Source organism: Bactrocera oleae, chromosome 4 (assembly GCF_042242935.1).
Source record: "Bactrocera oleae isolate idBacOlea1 chromosome 4, idBacOlea1, whole genome shotgun sequence".
Taxonomy (NCBI): Eukaryota; Metazoa; Arthropoda; class Insecta; order Diptera; family Tephritidae; genus Bactrocera; species Bactrocera oleae.
In genome coordinates, this window is record NC_091538.1 from 22,841,649 (window position 1) to 22,864,139 (window position 22,491).

Genomic DNA, 22,491 nt, shown 5'->3' on the forward strand with positions numbered 1-22,491 from the left:
CTGTTTCTTTGTGCCTAAAATGGATAAAATAGGGTGAAAACTTGCCTTAGACCCCATATAATTAATATCATAGTTTTCTCACATACGGTCGACTTTACTCCTTATACAAGTACTTATATATTGGTGTTGGTATATTATAAAATTAAAAATAAAATTAAATAAATAAAACTCCGAGAGCATCTTTTTCTGTTAACAATATGTAGTAATGCCAAAAATAGATAAAATCGGGTCATTACTCCCCTATCTCCCATATACCTAATAATTGGCTTTTTACCGTTTATATCGGTCGATATGTAAGATAATTTAGCAAAATTAATTCAAAATATTTGAAATTGGTCCACGAATTACCCAAACTCCTATATACTAAAGGTAATGATTTTAGTTATTTTAACAAATCTTTTGCCGGATATGTCGGTGAGTATGTGAGTTATATATTTATTTATAAAATTGCTTGAAAATATGTTCTCGAGTATATCTGAGCAATGTCAAGAATTTGTGCAATCAGCCCAGAGCGTTTAGGTTGGTCAAAATGTGTGATATTTAGTAAAATTAAGTGCACAAGCTTTCTTAAAAATCATGTGATTTGGTCCAAACCTCATATCTCTAATGAAATAAATTCTAATCCTCTGGTTGACGTTTTGAACATTATATAAATATATTAAACTAAGCCTCTTCGATTGAGTTCATGTCAGATATTTATTATTCGAGGATCATTTTAATATAATTTTCGCTGACGGGAAGTAAAATATAGTTTTATAACTGATTTAGCTTATGACCTATAATATAAGTTAGTAAGATAAAAATTAGATTGTAATTCTTTCACGATTTTGTCGAATAGTGAATGTAGTATTCTTTCCTGGTAAGTTGCAAAAGTATGAAATGTTCGGTTATACCCGAACTTAGCTCTGCCTTACTTGTTTTTAAATTATTTTACATGGCTTATGACGTTTAAACAGTTTTGCGTGTTTACAATGCAAGTTTTGTGAACTGTTTTCCACACATATTTACAATAATCAAACTATCTGTAAGTAAGCTAACCATAACTTGGTGAAAACGGTTTTGACAGTTAAAGGTATCATCCAGTTAAGCTACCAGAGTTTAAGAACAATATTAATCGAGTATTGAGAAAACAGCCCTTAAAATCAATTTAAGTAACTTATAGGAAACAAAACTAAAACCGAATATAAGAAAGAATCATAACACTATGCGCATATTCGATTTGCTACTCTCTAACGCTTGGCGATTCGAAGAAAACTAATATAAACTTTGTTCCACGTGCTGATAAAATATTTTCAGCGGTGACAGCCAAATGATCCGTAATATGATTTTTACTCTCCAAAATTACGAGCTCTTGGGTTTATAATTAAAGGCAGGCAGCCGGAAAGTAAAATAACTGAATAATCGGTTATATGGAAGATATATGATATAGTCTTCCGATCTGGCCATTTCCGACAAATGATCAATAGAATCTCAAAATTTACTTATGTATTAAATTTAGTTCGGATATCTCAAAAACTGGTGCAGAAATTTTGAGACCAGTTTTAGACCCATTTTCTCTTAAGCAAAGATGTTCAGAATGATCAATAGAACATTTCCCTTATACGCAATTTTTCCTTTTTTTGGCACCCTGTAAATCAACCCGCTCTATGTACGAGTATATACAATTCGTTAATGGGTTATTGTACTTATGGAATGCAGCCTGCACTACTTGTGATTTCACTGCAATTACAATTTCTTCAAATTCAACTCCGCATTTCGTGTACTTAATTAGTGAAATACTAAAGGCGATGCACATGTTCATATATATTTTCTTATGCATAACTAATGGAACATTTCATTAATGAAAAAAGGTTCAATTAGTTTGACCCCGCATTTTTCTTCAACAACTAATTTTTAAATGGACCAACATTGTTTGGATTGATTGTGAGCATTGTTTGAAGCTGCTCAATTGCTATAAGCCTGATTTTTCGCGTCAATATGTGTTAATATATGTATACTGCTTCCATCATTTCACTCTGGAAACTGAAAATCGTCGTCATCCTTTAATATAAATATTATAAATATCTCAGACATAAAGCAAAACAATTGTAATGAAACTAAGTGCGTCTAAGACCGAATAATAATGAGTGTTAAATTCTATTATCATTATCATTTAAAACAAATCAAGATAGATATAGGGTTATATATACCATATATATATATAATTGATCAGGATAATAATACGAGTTGAATTCCGAGTGACCGTCTGTCCGTCCATCTGTCAGTGCAAGCGATAAACTCAGTTGGCACCCACAAAATGACATTAAGCGAAAACTTGTAAAATGCTACAGCTAAACTCCAAATCAAGACATAATATAGGAATTTGGTACAAGGAATGGCATTAGTAAGGGACACCTGTGGGCTGAAAATTTTAAAAAAGTGGGCGTAGGGCGACCCAATTGGTCTAATGTACATATCTCACACCCATACAAAGCTATATCACCCAAAATTAGCTCAGAAAAAATATTTTCGGCTTACACAGCCTCCGACAGTGTCAAAATGAGTGAGATCAGATAAAATCCACACCCACTCTCCATATAACAGTTATGTTGAAAACTAAAAATAACAATGGCTAAGTTCGGATGTAACATAACATTTTATAATCTCGTTTGAGATTTCTTTATATATTTTAATAATTAGAAGTATAACTGTTGCCTCAGTTATTTAGACAATTTTTGATCACAAAGTGAAATACTTTAAAAACATTATTCACGTAAAATTTTACCCCGATACAATCATTGTTACTTGATTTGCATAGTGGAAAGAATCAGATGGAAGTTAAAATGGTGTTATATGGGAAATAGGCGTGGTTGTAATCCGATTTGTGTTATGTACCGAATTTGGTTGAAATCAGTTAAGCATATCCCAAGATATAGAATTACGAACGCAGTTCCTATAAAATCATTTCATACCATCCCAGAGATACATTTTAATGTCTCTGGCGAGTTTAGTACTTGATTTATCGCGTATTTAGTATTTTTTAACATTACCGTTATAATGGGAGTGGGCGGGGTTGTCACCCGGTTTCACCCATTTTCTATTATTACTGTCGATACTATGGTGTTAAAAAAATTGTTCTCAGGGTATTTTGTTATTATAGTTTTAGCGGTTTAGGAGATATGCTATTAAAATTATTAGGGGGCGGGACTACGCCTACTTTTAAAAAAAATTTTAAACTCCCTAATGTGATCCTGTATACCAAATAATAGTCTTGTATCTTATTGTGGAGCTTAGTTATGTCAATATATTTGTTTTGAATTAATCAGCGGATTTCAACTCGTCTCTTCATCCTGATCAATTATATAATATATACATAACCCCATATCTAACTCGATTAGTTTTAGGTGATACAACCGTTAGGTGAACAAAACTATTATACTCTGTAGCAACTTGTTGCGAGAGTATAAAAAAATACGTCAGACACATTAAATTGTACAAAAAGATGATATGAAAGGGCGTCATAGGAGCCGGTATCAAAATTGGAAAATGGGTGTGATACCGCCCAATTTTAGATAAATTCCTATATCCCAGAACCTGCTCGACCAATTTCGATCAAGATGGCCCACTTAAAGATCGTCGGAAAATTTCATTGAAATCGGTCTAGTCGTTTCGGGGCTTATAATATATTGTAATACTCCTGTTTATTATTAAATATTTCATTATATCATCATTACTGTACTTAGGAAGCATTTCTCGTATGTTCATAAGTCCACTAAGACAGTCTAAGTTGCGTCAATGGGGATAGCATAAAAACCTTCTCCACGAAAAAGTACATATGCATACCAACTTTCATAATGATCGATCAGATAGTTTCTGAGTCTATCGATTTCATAATATACACATCCGTCTTTATATATACATATATAAAGATACCCAATTTATTAAATTTAGTCTCTTTGGTTGAGTTTATATCAGATATGGTCATACATATATCTTATTTGAGTTAGCTAAGTTGATTTTAGCACCAATATCTCGGATATGAAGCAAACTATAGTAATGAGGCTAAGTGAGCGACCTATAACACTGGTGGTCAATGATCACAACCGTACGATAATTATCGTACATATGCGATAATTTCATGCCTACGTACGATGTACGATATAATATCATTATCGTACGCAGATTGTACGATAATTTTCATTATGATGCATTAAAAATGTATCTTATTTCTACCCTCGCAGACAATTGGGCGATTTTTTTTTATAGGAAAAAAGAGGAGAAGGCGCGAGCTCTTGGCTCTAACTGCTAGCAAATATTTCTTCCGTCTTTTTGCTCACAACGCCATCTACTGGTTCGTTCAACGAACAAATAATATCGGTATTGTGGTTTGATTTCGATTATGTTCATACTTCACAGACTTTGCATATCGAAAACTTTAATTCATATCATTTTCACTCTGTAGCTGTAAAGTGAAAAATTAGTTCTTTACGTGAAGATTCCGAAGAAATAAATAATACTAAACCAACTGATGTTGATTTGGACATTACACCTCCAAGAAAAATTGCAAAAATTAGCAATAATTAAAATAATTATAGTCATTCTTTTTGAAAGTACGATAATTTCGTTTCATGTACGATAATTCTACGCTACTGGTGCGATAATCGCCTCACTCCAAAATGTGAACACTGCTGGTGGTATCATTTTTGCGCACGAGTTATTCATACTTTATTTTGGTTGCCTTTATGCCGCAAAATACGAATATAAAATAGTTTTTAATTCAATCAAATTTTTCAAATCAATTTTAAATTCATCATATATGTATGTACAGTAAATAATTTAAGAAAAGATACCGATCATCCATTTAGGATTCATTGTATTGTATTGTTACGTAGAAGTTTCTCTTATTAACCCCCCATTATTGTCTCCAATCATGCTATCAGTATGCTGGCTGTGGTAACGCCTCTCAAATTCCATTATATCTTGATGAAAGCGTTCTCCTTGTCCTTGTTTGAATAAGCTCCCGTATTATCTTTAAATTTATCTAAATGAGAATGTAACATGTGCATCTTTAGAGACATTTTACAGCCCTATGGTGTCCATAGTCCGTCCGTCTGTATATATGCAAACTAGTCGCTCAGTTTTTAAGCTATCGATCTGAAATTTTGTACCTGCCCTTTTCTCACTAAGAATCTGTTCATTTGTCGGAACGGCCGATATCGGACACTATAGCTTATAGCTGCCATACAAACTGAACAATCGGAAGCAAGTCCTTGTATGGGAAACTTTTTTGTTTGACGTAATATCTTCACTGATATTTTAATGAAATTACGTGAACAATTTTTCTAAAAAATAATGTGGTTTAGCGCTGAAAATGAATGAAATTGGTCTAGACCTTGTTCTAAGCCTCTTATATCTAATATTGAATTATAATCCTTTGGTTGACGTTTACCTCATCAACCAAATATACATATATAAAATTTAGCCTATCCAGTTGAGTTTATGTCACATACATATACTCATTTGAGAATGATTTGAATATACGATGTTTGTTCAAAAAGTATTGCGAATTTTTTATTTCCTAAAAAATTTTCTTTCTTATTTAAATATCATTAATTTAGACTAAATTATTTTTAAAAGATAGCATTTAGTTCGCGTCCACTAAACTTATAATTATTAAACACCTTCAAATGAGATGCATATATGTATGTACATATATGATATTAACTTTCTAAATTTCATTAAAATAACTCACATATTGGCCGATAATGTATAATGTCAGCCAGAAATTCGAAGATATTTCCGTTACGTAGTTGGGGGCTAAGGGAAGAATTGACCCGATTCAATCCATTTTTGATATACAGACATTATCAGGAAAGGATCCTCTCTGAATTTCAATTATGTATCTCACACATTGACCGATATTTTCGGTAAAAAGTCAACTACAGGCACTGGGGTACACATACTCGGTACTTAGGGGATTGAACAGTTTTACTTCAAAGGCATTATTCGGGGAGCCACGCTCGTCATCCAATTTTGACCGCGGCGCTTAAGTCCTCTCATACCATCTCGGGGGTAAAATTTCATATCTCTGGAGTATCTAGTTATTGATTTATCGCGCTTTAAGTAGTTTTTAAAAATACATTTATATCTTTATATCAATTATTACAGCGTTGGAAGAAGTGCTTACGGAATTTGTTCTGAGTGAAATTTTTTATTTTAGCTTAAATGGTTTCGGAGATATGTACACAGGTACCCCTTGCTACTGCGATCCGTTATGCCTTCTATATCTTAGTTAGTTCTTAGTTATGGCAATTTATAGATTTTCCATTAATGGCGTTTTGTGGACGTGACAGTGGTCCGACCCATAAACCCATCTATGAACTCGTCTTCACTTTTTTTCCAAAGGAACACGTGTACCAAGTTTCATTAAAATATTTCAATGTTTACTCAAGATATCACTTGCGCAGACAGACAGTTGGACAGACAGACAATCAGTCGGATTTCTCACACGTCTCATCATCCTGATCATTTATATATATAACCCTATATCTAACTCGGTTATTTTTAGGTGAACAAAACTATTATACTCTGTAGCAACATGTTGCAATAGTATAAAAATATATGTAGGCATAGTATATTTAATCAAATACGTAATATCCGATACACTGAAAGAAAAGTAGGGGGCATCTGGTTTCAAAGTTGATGCTGGTCCAGTTATGCGATTAATTTATTTAATTCAATTAAAAAAAGTAGACTACTCTCTATGTTTGTAATTTGTATATCGCTTATCATTTATTCAGCCTGTCATGTGGCTGCAGTGGGCACCCAGTGCAAATACACGCGTACACATTCATACGTCTATGGAGGAGGCATTTTTAGGGCAGTTGTGTACTCCAAGTTACGGTCAGCATAAAAATGTGAGTGTCGATTGGATTGAGTTCATACTAGAATTTGCGGCTCTGCACTACATCCACTGTGATGAAAAGCCACGCCATGGGAGAAAGTGCAATTAAGCCGCAACTAAACTGAATGATTAGTCTGCCTTTGAGTGCGGTACACGCATATAGTTCGTCAGCGATAATCGTAAAACCACTCCTACAAAAATGTAGAATAACATTAAAGATTCAATATAGTGTGGAAATTCATTTTATCAAATATTTGTAATAAAGAAATAAACTCCAATCGATATGCGTTTGAAAATTGGACTGCAGTGCCATCGCTTTGAAATTTACGGTAAGCGGTGCGGGTAGTCAATAAGATATCTCAGTATGGCAATAGTGCACGCCGGCATATCTCTGCACGTTAGCGCCATAGTTACCTGCTTGAGTTGAATAAAATCCCAAGCCTAATGCTTGTATTCCTAATTAGGTCAGATGTGGCTAAGAATTTCCTACTGTGAGCTTAGGGTGGACACAGTTGGCATTTCAATTGCATTGTAAAAATTAAGTATAATATATTCTATTGATAAAAAAGGTGAAAATGAAAATTACGCGCTGTGCCAAGGCGCCCACTAAATTCAAATGTGATCCAGACTTGCATTTTCACATTCAGTTTGTCGCTTTCCAAATTATGCTAACGATTATCAACTTATGAACATGAACGGGTAACTGTGTATTTGTAGGTGAAGTTGTTGGCTCAACTCCATCAATAAAATTCCATGCAGAACGTGGTCGAACAATCAGTAGCTTCGCGGTGACAGAGCGATAACGCAGTTTTAAAATTTGTGCTCTAAGTCTGCCTTAAATCTTACGGTTACTTATTAAAATTATTTAAAATATATTACTCTTTAAGTGCCTTATACGTATAAGTAAGTTGAAATGAAAATCCAAAACAATATGTTATCAAAATATGTAATACAAAACAAATATATTATGTGCAAATATTATACAAAACTGTGTACATGTGGTTTCATAGATCGACGCCATCTCCAATTCTAATAGAGATTTACGTACGTGTTGTACACTACTGACAGACATAAAATGATTCATTATAATGTGTTATAGTTTAAAATATGAACTTTTTCTATAATTTAATAAACTAAACCTCCTACCAAATTGTGCTAGAGGTAGAAAGACGCAAAAAGAAATGTTTCCAATATATTTCGTTAATGTAGCTTTAGTACTTTGTAAAATGTGTGGATAAAACCTATTAGGTGGCGGGGCTTCTCCCACTATGAACCTTTGCACCAAATATCAGTTTTGTAACTTAATTGGTGCCTAAGTTAAAGCATTATAATTTTTCACTGAATGACATTTTGAATTTCTGTAATACCAACATCCTTAGAGTGCCAAGAAATCCGTATACTACCGATTCGCTTTAGGTGTTACAAACATCTTACGGTTACAATACTACTTATATTATACTCTGTGCAAGTCTTGAAACCAAATATTCTAGTTCATTTAAATTTAAGTATGTTCTTTCCAATGAAATCCCCCTTCGTTATCGAAATTAGTACTGATTACGAAACTTGGGCTTATGACGTCAAAACTTCTCAGCAATATAACGAAACATAACGAAAAACCACTTCAATGTCCGTTGTAAATCAAAGCTATAAAATTCTTTTCTTCCAGTACCGTAATTTGGTTTACCATAATCTCATTTCGAATGGTCAAAAAAAGCAACGATGTATTTGATTTAATTGTTGAAAGGGATTGAATAATATCAAGATTTTCTGATAGTTTGAACCTATGTACATCTTCAATATATATATGTTTAACTATTGTAAAATGTTGGCATTTTCTAAAAAGGTGAAGTCAGTAACTTAATTTCAGATAAATTTTTATAAAAAAGCAACATTGAAAAAGTTCTGAAAGGTCAGATAGGACAGTTAATTTTGATAATAATTATAATTATTTGTACATTATAACTTATCTCAAGGATTACTGAGACCTATCTGACCTATTTGTGTTATCAAACAGATTAAGCAGGAATATTGATTACAACTTTGTAATTTACAATTTGAAATTAGATTAATGTAATATAAAATTCAAAATCTAAATATCTACTCTGCAAGAATTTTTTTCAATCAATCATATTCAAATTGACCTCAAGTCTAATGCACGTGAATTTTTATATCAGGTTCAACGTTTTCGTCATCATTTGGTAATAATTATTTCACGGTATTGAATAATTTATAGAATATAAATTAACGTAAACCTTAGTATATATAGTTGTGGCCTGGCATACAAGTATTAGTTGTTTACAAATCTTATCTCTTGTTTAAAGTTTTCAATTAGATATCTTGTATTGTTGAAACAGAGAACTTAAAACAACGAGAAGGTGCAAATTCAATTTTGTATGATGCTCGATTGGTTGTCTGAAAATTTGAGATCAAGGAGTTCACCATTTTCTGTAATATTTTCTGTTATTTAAAAGAAATGAGAATTTATAACAGCGTTCTCTGACAAATTACGTATCTCTCAACATAAAGAGAAAAATGAAATGAAATGAATGAGAAAACAAAAATACAAATGCCTCTTCACATATGCATGATTATTTTTTGCCATATAAACGATTTTTATGATGAAAAATTGATAAAATATGATTTTCTGGTTCAACCAGAGAACTTAAAAGAACGAGAAGGTGCAGGTTCGACAGCGAACAATTTGTAGGATTTTATCAAGGAGTTCACCTCACATGCACGAGAAACAAATAACATTTCTCGCTTTTATAACAGCGGTGCTGTACACATACGCTCTCTTAACATAACCAGAGAACGTAAATGAATAGAGAAGGAGCAAATGTTAGCAGTACTAAAATGTTAATTACGATGGAGGAACATCGAAAACGCGCAAATTGGAAAATAAAATTTCACCACAACTATCAGGGTACGAAACGAACTACACCACTCTATAAGCAAAATGTATATACATACATATGCACAGATGTTCATTGGTATGCGCATAAACAAAAATTGAAATAATAAAAACGAAAGTAATTGACCTCCGACAAGAAAATATAAATAGTGAGGGAAATAATACTAAAATAGAATTCAAATATCATTTAATAAAAAAGAGTTATAAAAATAAAAAATAGTATAATATATAAAAATATGATAGGATTTGAACTTAGGCAAAACATTTCATTGCAATAAGGAAGTGTGCTATACAAGCAGCACCACAGATGATATTAGAGCATATTTGTCTAATCTGTGAACTCAAACAGCTATTGTTGTTTACTTGCTTTAATGTTTATATGTCTATATGTGAATATTCTTGAAATTGCCTTCCTTCATTCGCATGTCCAAATATATTTGCATATATGTACACATATGTACATATGTATGTCCATCAATATGTCTTTCGCAAAAAATCTAACACTCGCGCAAGTGACAAAAAAAACGTAGACGCACCATCATCGGCCAATAATATTCAAGCGAACTCGCGGCATATTTTCTAAGTATTTTATATTACAACGACAACAAATTCATTCATAAGGAACGTGCGTCTGCTTCAAAGCAAAGTGCGCAAAAAAAACCACATTTGGTTTTCATATAGAATTCCTATCGCAAATGCGCGATATGAATGAAATTGAATTTGAATGTCTTCAGTAAAATTGAAGAATCAGCAAAATTTCAATTTTACTATTTGTATCACTGAAAATCCTACCATCCCCCTCGCGTTTGTATGTTGCCCACAAGCTGCTTCCTCACAACATTTGCTAAAAATCAGAAATTGAAGAATTTGTCTGATGTTCACTTCAAAAAGGAGAATTGGCAACATGACCTCTTAGCGAGTTTAAATAATATTTTTATTTTTGCATATTATGCACTATAAGTATACATATGGCATTAAATTACAAAATTTATATTAAATTGCCATTCATATGAAATCATTAACTACTTCTATATATTCTAAGCACAGTCCATATAGTACTTTTATATGTTTACTTATTATCATTATTTCATAGTTTGTCGATTTAGCTCATTTTATCTAAATACGACGCTATGAAAATGCAGCCCAATCGGTAATCGCAATATTTCAAAAGAGCATAAGTCAACTTTCAAAAGCAAACCACTGCAAAAAGGTCAAACGAGACAACATAGCCGATCGACATTGTCGTAAAATTGTTGATTGAAACAAATTTTGTCAACTCCGCCACGATGCGCAAAATTCGGCGTCAATATGTATGCGAGCTCATATGTATATATGTATGTTTGTCGACAAAATCGTCATTTGGTTACTTTCAACAACACAATGTCTGCGCGAACTCGCCGTTATTTCGTTGGCTTGCCACTATACACAGAGGCGTTCTAACTGAAGACTCTTAGTATATTATTATGTTGCTTATTTTGTATTGAAAAATACTGATGCATTTATGAATTATTTTCGTAATATAATATATATTATATATATATATATAAATACACATATATTCATACCTATAAGCGTTTTTAAACTAAATTCGATAAATAAAATATATATCTGAAATAATTATGTGGCAGTGCGCCCCAATCCCTCCTTGCCTGCGATCGTTCAACTCGCAAAAAGCAAAAAGTGTGGACAAAAGTCATTGCTTGTGCGGGGCAAGAAGAAGCAAGCATCAGCGTACGTGTACTCATGAATGTATGTGTGATTATCACATTTGTGTAAATACGCATAAATAAAGGAATATGCAATAAACCCAAACATATGAACATATTTTCCTGAAATATTTTAATTATCTCAGGAAGTTAAATATGCTATTAAAGTAATTGAATTATGATATGTTTAGATTCCAATTAATAAAATAAAAATTAAATAAAATTTCAGTTTCATGAGTTTTAGGATTCGAACGTATAGGTTCGTATTCGGATTGTGCTTAACCCCTTCCCGCTTACGATCTCAGCCACCACAAAAGTGGAAATGTGGCTGCTTAGCCACCGTTTTATTGTTATCTTTTGTTTAATAAGCAATTGCTCACATAACGCACATACATAAGTTGGAAAAATAGCCTACTAAATGTTTATTTTATTATGAAATCTGGGGTTTTTACCGGTAATACAGATTTTTAATTCAGAAGGCTTTTCATAATTATAAATTTGTCATATCATAGAAATTGAAAACATAAATCTAAATAGGTATGCGCAACGTTTTTTCATATAGGAATATTCGTTGTGTCTATTTACAGCATTTTGCATATTGTGTGGTGTATTTTTCTTTTTCGAAGTTATATTTTTCGATGTTCCCTCATCTGGAACTACAAATTAGTACTCAAAAAGTTTTCAGTTAACATTTGCTCCTTCTCTATTCATTTACGTTCTCTGCTTATAGTGCATAATATGAAATAAATTAAAATATTATTTTAACTCGCTAATTACTCATGTTGCCAATTCTCCTTTATAAAGGGAACATCAGACAAATTCTTCAATTTCTGATTTTTAGCATCGTAGTGAGGCAGCAGCTTGTGGGCAACATACAAACTAGGGGAATGGTAGGATTTTCATTGATACAAATTGTAAAATTGAAATTTTTCTCGTTCTACTGAAACCATTCAAATTCAATTGCTTTAAAGCTGATGCACATTCCTTATGAATGAATTTGTTGTCGATGTAATATGAAATACTTAGAAAATATAACGCGAGTTCGCTTGAATATTATTGCTCGATGATAGTGCGTCTGCCATTTTTCTGTCGCTTGTGCGAATGCTTAATTTAACGCCTAGTTAACCAAATTTGGTTTTCATATGGAATTCCCACCACAAATGCACGAAAATGAAGTTTGAATAAAAATGAATGAAATTGAATTTGAGTGTCTTCAGTAATATTTAAGAAATTTCAATTTTACAATTGATCCTACCATTCCCCTCGCATTTGTATATTGCCAGCAAGCAGCTTCTATATGACATTTTATTATAAAATTTATATATAATTGCCATTTATATGGAATCCTTTATTACTTCTATATATTCTAAGTACACTGCATATAGTACTTTTATATATTTACTTATTATCATTATTAAGCTATTGCACAGCTTCTATCGCAGGCAGCTCGGGGACCGAATTCCGTAACGGAAATGAGCCTTATGCCAGAGAACGTATATCATAGAGAAGGTTCAATTGCGGACCAGCGTGTGAATTGTCAAAACCTAACAAGATTTTATTAGTGAATTTCACCAAATCTGGCTCGGAAGGAGAAATTTTAACAGTGGAGAATGAACAGAGCTGAGAATTCAATGAAAATTATTCTCAGAGACTTGGTTTGATATTACAGCTGCATGTTAGCCTTTTGGCATATATTCTTATACGTATATATCATTTTGCGAATTTTTATGAATTCATGCAAAACTGATAAGATCTATGAAATTATGGAATTTCGAAATAATATTTATAGTCAATTTGGGCATTTAATAATTTTATTTAGTTTTTACCTAATATACATTCATACTAAATAGTTTATATTATAATAATAGAGATTAAATTTATTACAATATATGTATGTATATACATCTTTTATCATATTAATCTTATATAGTCATATGTATGTACGTATGTATTTGAATTTACGCATTCAGAAATTCAAATCATGATTTTATCACTTATCAATACACTACGATATACGTATCAATAAGGTAATATTCAATATTACACATGAATATATTTTCCTGAAATATTCCAATTTTTTCAATGAGTAAAATATGCTACTTAAGTAATAGAATTGAGATCAACTAAAATGTAAAATAATAAAATAAATGATAACTAAAAATTAGGATTTATGATTTACAGGATTCGATGGTAAGCGTTTGTATTCGGAACAAATGTAAAATCACTGCCGCTTAGCCATTGTTTTATTGTTAAATTTTTTCTATTCGATATTATTCATGTAACGCACAAAAATGTGTTGAAGAATTTATTCATTACTTATTTTGTTGTAAATTCTGGGTCTTTAACCAAAAATCCTATACATAATTTGAAAGATTACAAAAATTATGATTTTTTGGTAATATGCAAATGTACTTATATCAGCAAGCGCATAATTCATTTAAGAACATTCTTTGTGTATATAGCCTTTTCTCATCATTGCGTGGTGTATTTCACGAGGGTTGAAGTTGTATTTTTCGATGTCCCCCCTTGTGAAAAGCTCAAATTAGTACTTTTAAACATTTGCGCCTTCTCTGTTTATTAACATTCTCTGGTATTGCAATGAAACTTATTTCGGAAGCTTTTTTATGGAGCTTTTGCTTTTGCCTTACTATCCCTCGACCTCACCTTCCCTGGTAAATATATAATGGTAATATCAGAGAACGTAACAAACGACTTCACATGTGATTAGTTCATTTTTCTGCCATTGTATAAGCCTACAAGTAGCCAAAGAATCAGCTGTTTTCCTATGTGTGTGAAACAGCCGTGATCACCTGATCGAATATGCCTTTTTTTGACACAGAGTTTTAAATAAAAGGTTGTAGTGTAACAATTTGCACTTAAAATGAAAATATCTGGAAAACTATACGTTTCCGGCGCCAATAGTTATATACATTCGTGATCTGGAGAATCTCCTCTATCCAACCATACCCCTCTTAACCCTGAAATCGTGGGATGCTAAACTAAAGTTTTCCCATTGCTTTTCCTCACCATCTCTGAGGTTGCAATATAGGCGCGTTACAGACCTTTTTTGGGTGTTTGTTTCCCCAGGACTAAACCGGTAAACTAAGAATTTAAATATTCAACAGACAAAGAATTTTTACTCACAATAACATAAGCATGTAAGTTAAAAAAGATAAAATTGGAAACATTTAATAATATTTCAATACAATAAATAATAATTTAAATAATACTATGTAAATTTAATCTTTAGGAATTAAAACAACCGAAAAATATTTGAATATGGAATAAAAACATTCTTAAAGTTATTAATTTTAAAACATAACACGGCAACACACTAGAGCAGATTTCTGTCATTTGAACGTTTTAGTTGTAGAATATTGGTTGGCAACCCGTACAAAGTGTGATTTTAGTAGCAGAATATTGGTTGGCAACCCGTACCAAGTGTGATTTTAGTAGTAGAATTTTCGAGGCATCCCGTACCAAGTGGGATATTTTTGCGTGTGTTTAGTGACAATCTTAGGATTGGCTACTTGTAGATTTATACAATGTTTTCTACGTCAAGTCGGAAAGTAGTGAAGAGAAGTGTTCGTAACAATTTTCATGTACTATGAATATAGTTGAAAACTTTATATCATAAAATATTGCTTATAGCAAGCAAGACTATTTTTAATAAAGCCAGTATACCTATTATGGGCTGGGGAGTGCGTCGTCTATTAACATGTTTGTTCTAAAATTATTTTGCTGTTTTTTGAAAGCAACAATAATAACAACATACATATTCAGTTATACTAAATATTATATATAATAAAGACCGCGACCAATGAAATGCTTAGTGTGTCGAGTCCATTTTTAATAAGTAATTTCTTTATTTTAAAAAGACATTGCTCATCGCAGGCGCTACAGATATCATAAATGATGCATAGTTTTAGTTTTTATCTAGTATGGTTAAGGTGTGCTCCGTTGAATGGCGTCATCAGTCGTCCTTCTCTTTCGATATAGAAACAGCTGATATGAGTATTCTCCGTTGCTACAAAATATAAATAAATATAAGCTAACGGGTGTAAATAAGTTTGTTTCTAAACAGCTAGTAGCTGTTAACTATCAGGAAGAAGAAGAATGCTAAAATTGACATGTTACTCTTGTAAAGCAAGAATTAGCAAGGAAACACGAGTGCTGTTTTTACTTTCAAAATTCAAAAGTATTAAAATAAACAAATCCAATGCAAATTTCACGCTCTCACCTTATGCTCTCTTCTGCTAGTTGCATGACAATGTTTGTTCACACAGTGCATAGAAAGCAGAGATGCGGCGTAATCAAATACATGCAAAACCTATTAGGCAGGTTCTGTGACAGTGCTCATACATGCAGCATAGATAAAATGATCCGAAACTCCTTTGCTTTCTGAGAGAGCTCATGAACTTTCAGTGCTGCCAAAAAAAAACCACGAGTTCATGAGCTACTGAACAAATGAGAAGCAAAACAACGAACTACCACTAAGAATCCCGCAGAAATAAATTGCGAAATCAGTGGGTTATTTGTGAGATCAGCTTTTCTAGTGACTGTGACGTGTGTTTCTAATTTTATTTAAAGAGATTTAATATAGTTTTGATTTTAAGAAAGAGGTGGTATTTTGTCGCAGAGTATTGTTTTGCTTAGCATTACCAATTATGTAAACTTTGACTTCCGAATAAATTATCGAAAGATATTTGTTTATTTAGTATATAAAAACCAAGTAATGTTCATGTTCAGCTTATTTAAAACTTGTAAGTGTTTTGAAATATTAAAATATTTTGTTAATATTAGTTTAATAAGTTAATTTAGAAAATCTTTTGTGATTAAAATATACACGTACATATATTTAGAAGTCATATAGGATATCTAGCTTGTTAAACAAATTTTAATTATGTATATTTTTCTGTAAAATGAAAACCGAAAAATACCCAAGAAGTACATTAGAAAATCCCAAAACGTATTTCTTTCACTAGTGGCACCATTGTCAAATGTTATAAAAAATGTGGACTATGACATCGCTCTCTCAAATCAAAGAGTTTCGGATCAATTTATCCATGAGTTAACCGTTCGGAAACAAATCTAATATGTGTGGAAATCCGGTACAAATTAAATTTATATTCTACATCATATATTTAGAAAATTGAGAGCATTGTAAACAAATTCAATTCTGTTTTAATTCGGTGGAAATTCTTTCGTTTGCTTATTTACTTGAGAATTTGCATTTTCTTCGACATTATATGCAATGTCGCATATGTATGTTGTTTTTATTGTGGTTATGTTTCGTGCTCGACGGTTCCGTTTATGTTTCATTGTTTTTAATTTATTATTTTCGATTTCCTTAACTGCTGTGCCGCGATGATTACCATTTTTTCCGGCATCATATATTTTCAATTAAATATGGAGTAAGTAATCAATACTATTAACTTAAGAGATAAAAATATAATAGATAGCCTATATTTGGAAATAAATACTGATATTCCCAAATTTACAATACTTATTAGTGCAAATATTTATTTGGTTATAAATAGACTAATTCGAATCATTACAATTCCATTAAATATAAAATTAATATAGTGTGGAAATTCATTTTATCAAATATTTGTAATAAAGAAATAAACTCCAATCGATATGCGTTTGAAAATTGGACTGCAGTGCCATCGCTTTGAAATTTACGGTAAGCGGTGCGGGTAGTCAATAAGATATCTCAGTATGGCAATAGTGCACGCCGGCATATCTCTGCACGTTAGCGCCATAGTTACCTGCTTGAGTTGAATAAAATCCCAAGCCTAATGCTTGTATTCCTAATTAGGTCAGATGTGGCTAAGAATTTCCTACTGTGAGCTTAGGGTGGACACAGTTGGCATTTCAATTGCATTGTAAAAATTAAGTATAATATATTCTATTGATAAAAAAGGTGAAAATGAAAATTACGCGCTGTGCCAAGGCGCCCACTAAATTCAAATGTGATCCAGACTTGCATTTTCACATTCAGTTTGTCGCTTTCCAAATTATGCTAACGATTATCAACTTATGAACATGAACGGGTAACTGTGTATTTGTAGGTGAAGTTGTTGGCTCAACTCCATCAATAAAATTCCATGCAGAACGTGGTCGAACAATCAGTAGCTTCGCGGTGACAGAGCGATAACGCAGTTTTAAAATTTGTGCTCTAAGTCTGCCTTAAATCTTACGGTTACTTATTAAAATTATTTAAAATATATTACTCTTTAAGTGCCTTATACGTATAAGTAAGTTGAAATGAAAATCCAAAACAATATGTTATCAAAATATGTAATACAAAACAAATATATTATGTGCAAATATTATACAAAACTGTGTACATGTGGTTTCATAGATCGACGCCATCTCCAATTCTAATAGAGATTTACGTACGTGTTGTACACTACTGACAGACATAAAATGATTCATTATAATGTGTTATAGTTTAAAATATGAACTTTTTCTATAATTTAATAAACTAAACCTCCTACCAAATTGTGCTAGAGGTAGAAAGACGCAAAAAGAAATGTTTCCAATATATTTCGTTAATGTAGCTTTAGTACTTTGTAAAATGTGTGGATAAAACCTATTAGGTGGCGGGGCTTCTCCCACTATGAACCTTTGCACCAAATATCAGTTTTGTAACTTAATTGGTGCCTAAGTTAAAGCATTATAATTTTTCACTGAATGACATTTTGAATTTCTGTAATACCAACATCCTTAGAGTGCCAAGAAATCCGTATACTACCGATTCGCTTTAGGTGTTACAAACATCTTACGGTTACAATACTACTTATATTATACTCTGTGCAAGTCTTGAAACCAAATATTCTAGTTCATTTAAATTTAAGTATGTTCTTTCCAATGAAATCCCCCTTCGTTATCGAAATTAGTACTGATTACGAAACTTGGGCTTATGACGTCAAAACTTCTCAGCAATATAACGAAACATAACGAAAAACCACTTCAATGTCCGTTGTAAATCAAAGCTATAAAATTCTTTTCTTCCAGTACCGTAATTTGGTTTACCATAATCTCATTTCGAATGGTCAAAAAAAGCAACGATGTATTTGATTTAATTGTTGAAAGGGATTGAATAATATCAAGATTTTCTGATAGTTTGAACCTATGTACATCTTCAATATATATATGTTTAACTATTGTAAAATGTTGGCATTTTCTAAAAAGGTGAAGTCAGTAACTTAATTTCAGATAAATTTTTATAAAAAAGCAACATTGAAAAAGTTCTGAAAGGTCAGATAGGACAGTTAATTTTGATAATAATTATAATTATTTGTACATTATAACTTATCTCAAGGATTACTGAGACCTATCTGACCTATTTGTGTTATCAAACAGATTAAGCAGGAATATTGATTACAACTTTGTAATTTACAATTTGAAATTAGATTAATGTAATATAAAATTCAAAATCTAAATATCTACTCTGCAAGAATTTTTTTCAATCAATCATATTCAAATTGACCTCAAGTCTAATGCACGTGAATTTTTATATCAGGTTCAACGTTTTCGTCATCATTTGGTAATAATTATTTCACGGTATTGAATAATTTATAGAATATAAATTAACGTAAACCTTAGTATATATAGTTGTGGCCTGGCATACAAGTATTAGTTGTTTACAAATCTTATCTCTTGTTTAAAGTTTTCAATTAGATATCTTGTATTGTTGAAACAGAGAACTTAAAACAACGAGAAGGTGCAAATTCAATTTTGTATGATGCTCGATTGGTTGTCTGAAAATTTGAGATCAAGGAGTTCACCATTTTCTGTAATATTTTCTGTTATTTAAAAGAAATGAGAATTTATAACAGCGTTCTCTGACAAATTACGTATCTCTCAACATAAAGAGAAAAATGAAATGAAATGAATGAGAAAACAAAAATACAAATGCCTCTTCACATATGCATGATTATTTTTTGCCATATAAACGATTTTTATGATGAAAAATTGATAAAATATGATTTTCTGGTTCAACCAGAGAACTTAAAAGAACGAGAAGGTGCAGGTTCGACAGCGAACAATTTGTAGGATTTTATCAAGGAGTTCACCTCACATGCACGAGAAACAAATAACATTTCTCGCTTTTATAACAGCGGTGCTGTACACATACGCTCTCTTAACATAACCAGAGAACGTAAATGAATAGAGAAGGAGCAAATGTTAGCAGTACTAAAATGTTAATTACGATGGAGGAACATCGAAAACGCGCAAATTGGAAAATAAAATTTCACCACAACTATCAGGGTACGAAACGAACTACACCACTCTATAAGCAAAATGTATATACATACATATGCACAGATGTTCATTGGTATGCGCATAAACAAAAATTGAAATAATAAAAACGAAAGTAATTGACCTCCGACAAGAAAATATAAATAGTGAGGGAAATAATACTAAAATAGAATTCAAATATCATTTAATAAAAAAGAGTTATAAAAATAAAAAATAGTATAATATATAAAAATATGATAGGATTTGAACTTAGGCAAAACATTTCATTGCAATAAGGAAGTGTGCTATACAAGCAGCACCACAGATGATATTAGAGCATATTTGTCTAATCTGTGAACTCAAACAGCTATTGTTGTTTACTTGCTTTAATGTTTATATGTCTATATGTGAATATTCTTGAAATTGCCTTCCTTCATTCGCATGTCCAAATATATTTGCATATATGTACACATATGTACATATGTATGTCCATCAATATGTCTTTCGCAAAAAATCTAACACTCGCGCAAGTGACAAAAAAAACGTAGACGCACCATCATCGGCCAATAATATTCAAGCGAACTCGCGGCATATTTTCTAAGTATTTTATATTACAACGACAACAAATTCATTCATAAGGAACGTGCGTCTGCTTCAAAGCAAAGTGCGCAAAAAAAACCACATTTGGTTTTCATATAGAATTCCTATCGCAAATGCGCGATATGAATGAAATTGAATTTGAATGTCTTCAGTAAAATTGAAGAATCAGCAAAATTTCAATTTTACTATTTGTATCACTGAAAATCCTACCATCCCCCTCGCGTTTGTATGTTGCCCACAAGCTGCTTCCTCACAACATTTGCTAAAAATCAGAAATTGAAGAATTTGTCTGATGTTCACTTCAAAAAGGAGAATTGGCAACATGACCTCTTAGCGAGTTTAAATAATATTTTTATTTTTGCATATTATGCACTATAAGTATACATATGGCATTAAATTACAAAATTTATATTAAATTGCCATTCATATGAAATCATTAACTACTTCTATATATTCTAAGCACAGTCCATATAGTACTTTTATATGTTTACTTATTATCATTATTTCATAGTTTGTCGATTTAGCTCATTTTATCTAAATACGACGCTATGAAAATGCAGCCCAATCGGTAATCGCAATATTTCAAAAGAGCATAAGTCAACTTTCAAAAGCAAACCACTGCAAAAAGGTCAAACGAGACAACATAGCCGATCGACATTGTCGTAAAATTGTTGATTGAAACAAATTTTGTCAACTCCGCCACGATGCGCAAAATTCGGCGTCAATATGTATGCGAGCTCATATGTATATATGTATGTTTGTCGACAAAATCGTCATTTGGTTACTTTCAACAACACAATGTCTGCGCGAACTCGCCGTTATTTCGTTGGCTTGCCACTATACACAGAGGCGTTCTAACTGAAGACTCTTAGTATATTATTATGTTGCTTATTTTGTATTGAAAAATACTGATGCATTTATGAATTATTTTCGTAATATAATATATATTATATATATATATATAAATACACATATATTCATACCTATAAGCGTTTTTAAACTAAATTCGATAAATAAAATATATATCTGAAATAATTATGTGGCAGTGCGCCCCAATCCCTCCTTGCCTGCGATCGTTCAACTCGCAAAAAGCAAAAAGTGTGGACAAAAGTCATTGCTTGTGCGGGGCAAGAAGAAGCAAGCATCAGCGTACGTGTACTCATGAATGTATGTGTGATTATCACATTTGTGTAAATACGCATAAATAAAGGAATATGCAATAAACCCAAACATATGAACATATTTTCCTGAAATATTTTAATTATCTCAGGAAGTTAAATATGCTATTAAAGTAATTGAATTATGATATGTTTAGATTCCAATTAATAAAATAAAAATTAAATAAAATTTCAGTTTCATGAGTTTTAGGATTCGAACGTATAGGTTCGTATTCGGATTGTGCTTAACCCCTTCCCGCTTACGATCTCAGCCACCACAAAAGTGGAAATGTGGCCGCTTAGCCACCGTTTTATTGTTATCTTTTGTTTAATAAGCAATTGCTCACATAACGCACATACATAAGTTGGAAAAATAGCCTACTAAATGTTTATTTTATTATGAAATCTGGGGTTTTTACCGGTAATACAGATTTTTAATTCAGAAGGCTTTTCATAATTATAAATTTGTCATATCATAGAAATTGAAAACATAAATCTAAATAGGTATGCGCAACGTTTTTTCATATAGGAATATTCGTTGTGTCTATTTACAGCATTTCGCATATTGTGTGGTGTATTTTTCTTTTTCGAAGTTATATTTTTCGATGTTCCCTCATCTGGAACTACAAATTAGTACTCAAAAAGTTTTCAGTTAACATTTGCTCCTTCTCTATTCATTTACGTTCTCTGCTTATAGTGCATAATATGAAATAAATTAAAATATTATTTTAACTCGCTAATTACTCATGTTGCCAATTCTCCTTTATAAAGGGAACATCAGACAAATTCTTCAATTTCTGATTTTTAGCATCGTAGTGAGGCAGCAGCTTGTGGGCAACATACAAACTAGGGGAATGGTAGGATTTTCATTGATACAAATTGTAAAATTGAAATTTTTCTCGTTCTACTGAAACCATTCAAATTCAATTGCTTTAAAGCTGATGCACATTCCTTATGAATGAATTTGTTGTCGATGTAATATGA

At 31.8% G+C, this 22,491-nt stretch overlaps 1 protein-coding gene and 1 long non-coding RNA gene across 2 annotated transcripts in view; one reads left to right on the plus strand and one right to left on the minus strand.

The window, feature by feature from the left end:
• LOC106624284 (beta-glucuronidase) overlaps positions 1-22,491 on the plus strand; it is a 56,532-nt gene that overhangs the window by 24,843 nt on the left and 9,198 nt on the right. The gene's annotated exons all lie outside the window — the stretch shown is intronic.
• On the minus strand, positions 14,660-16,272 carry LOC118682129 (uncharacterized). Its single transcript, XR_004977790.2, has 2 exons — positions 15,741-16,272; positions 14,660-15,527 (listed from the first exon to the last, which is right to left on the minus strand). It is a non-coding gene; the product is annotated as an uncharacterized lncRNA (long non-coding RNA).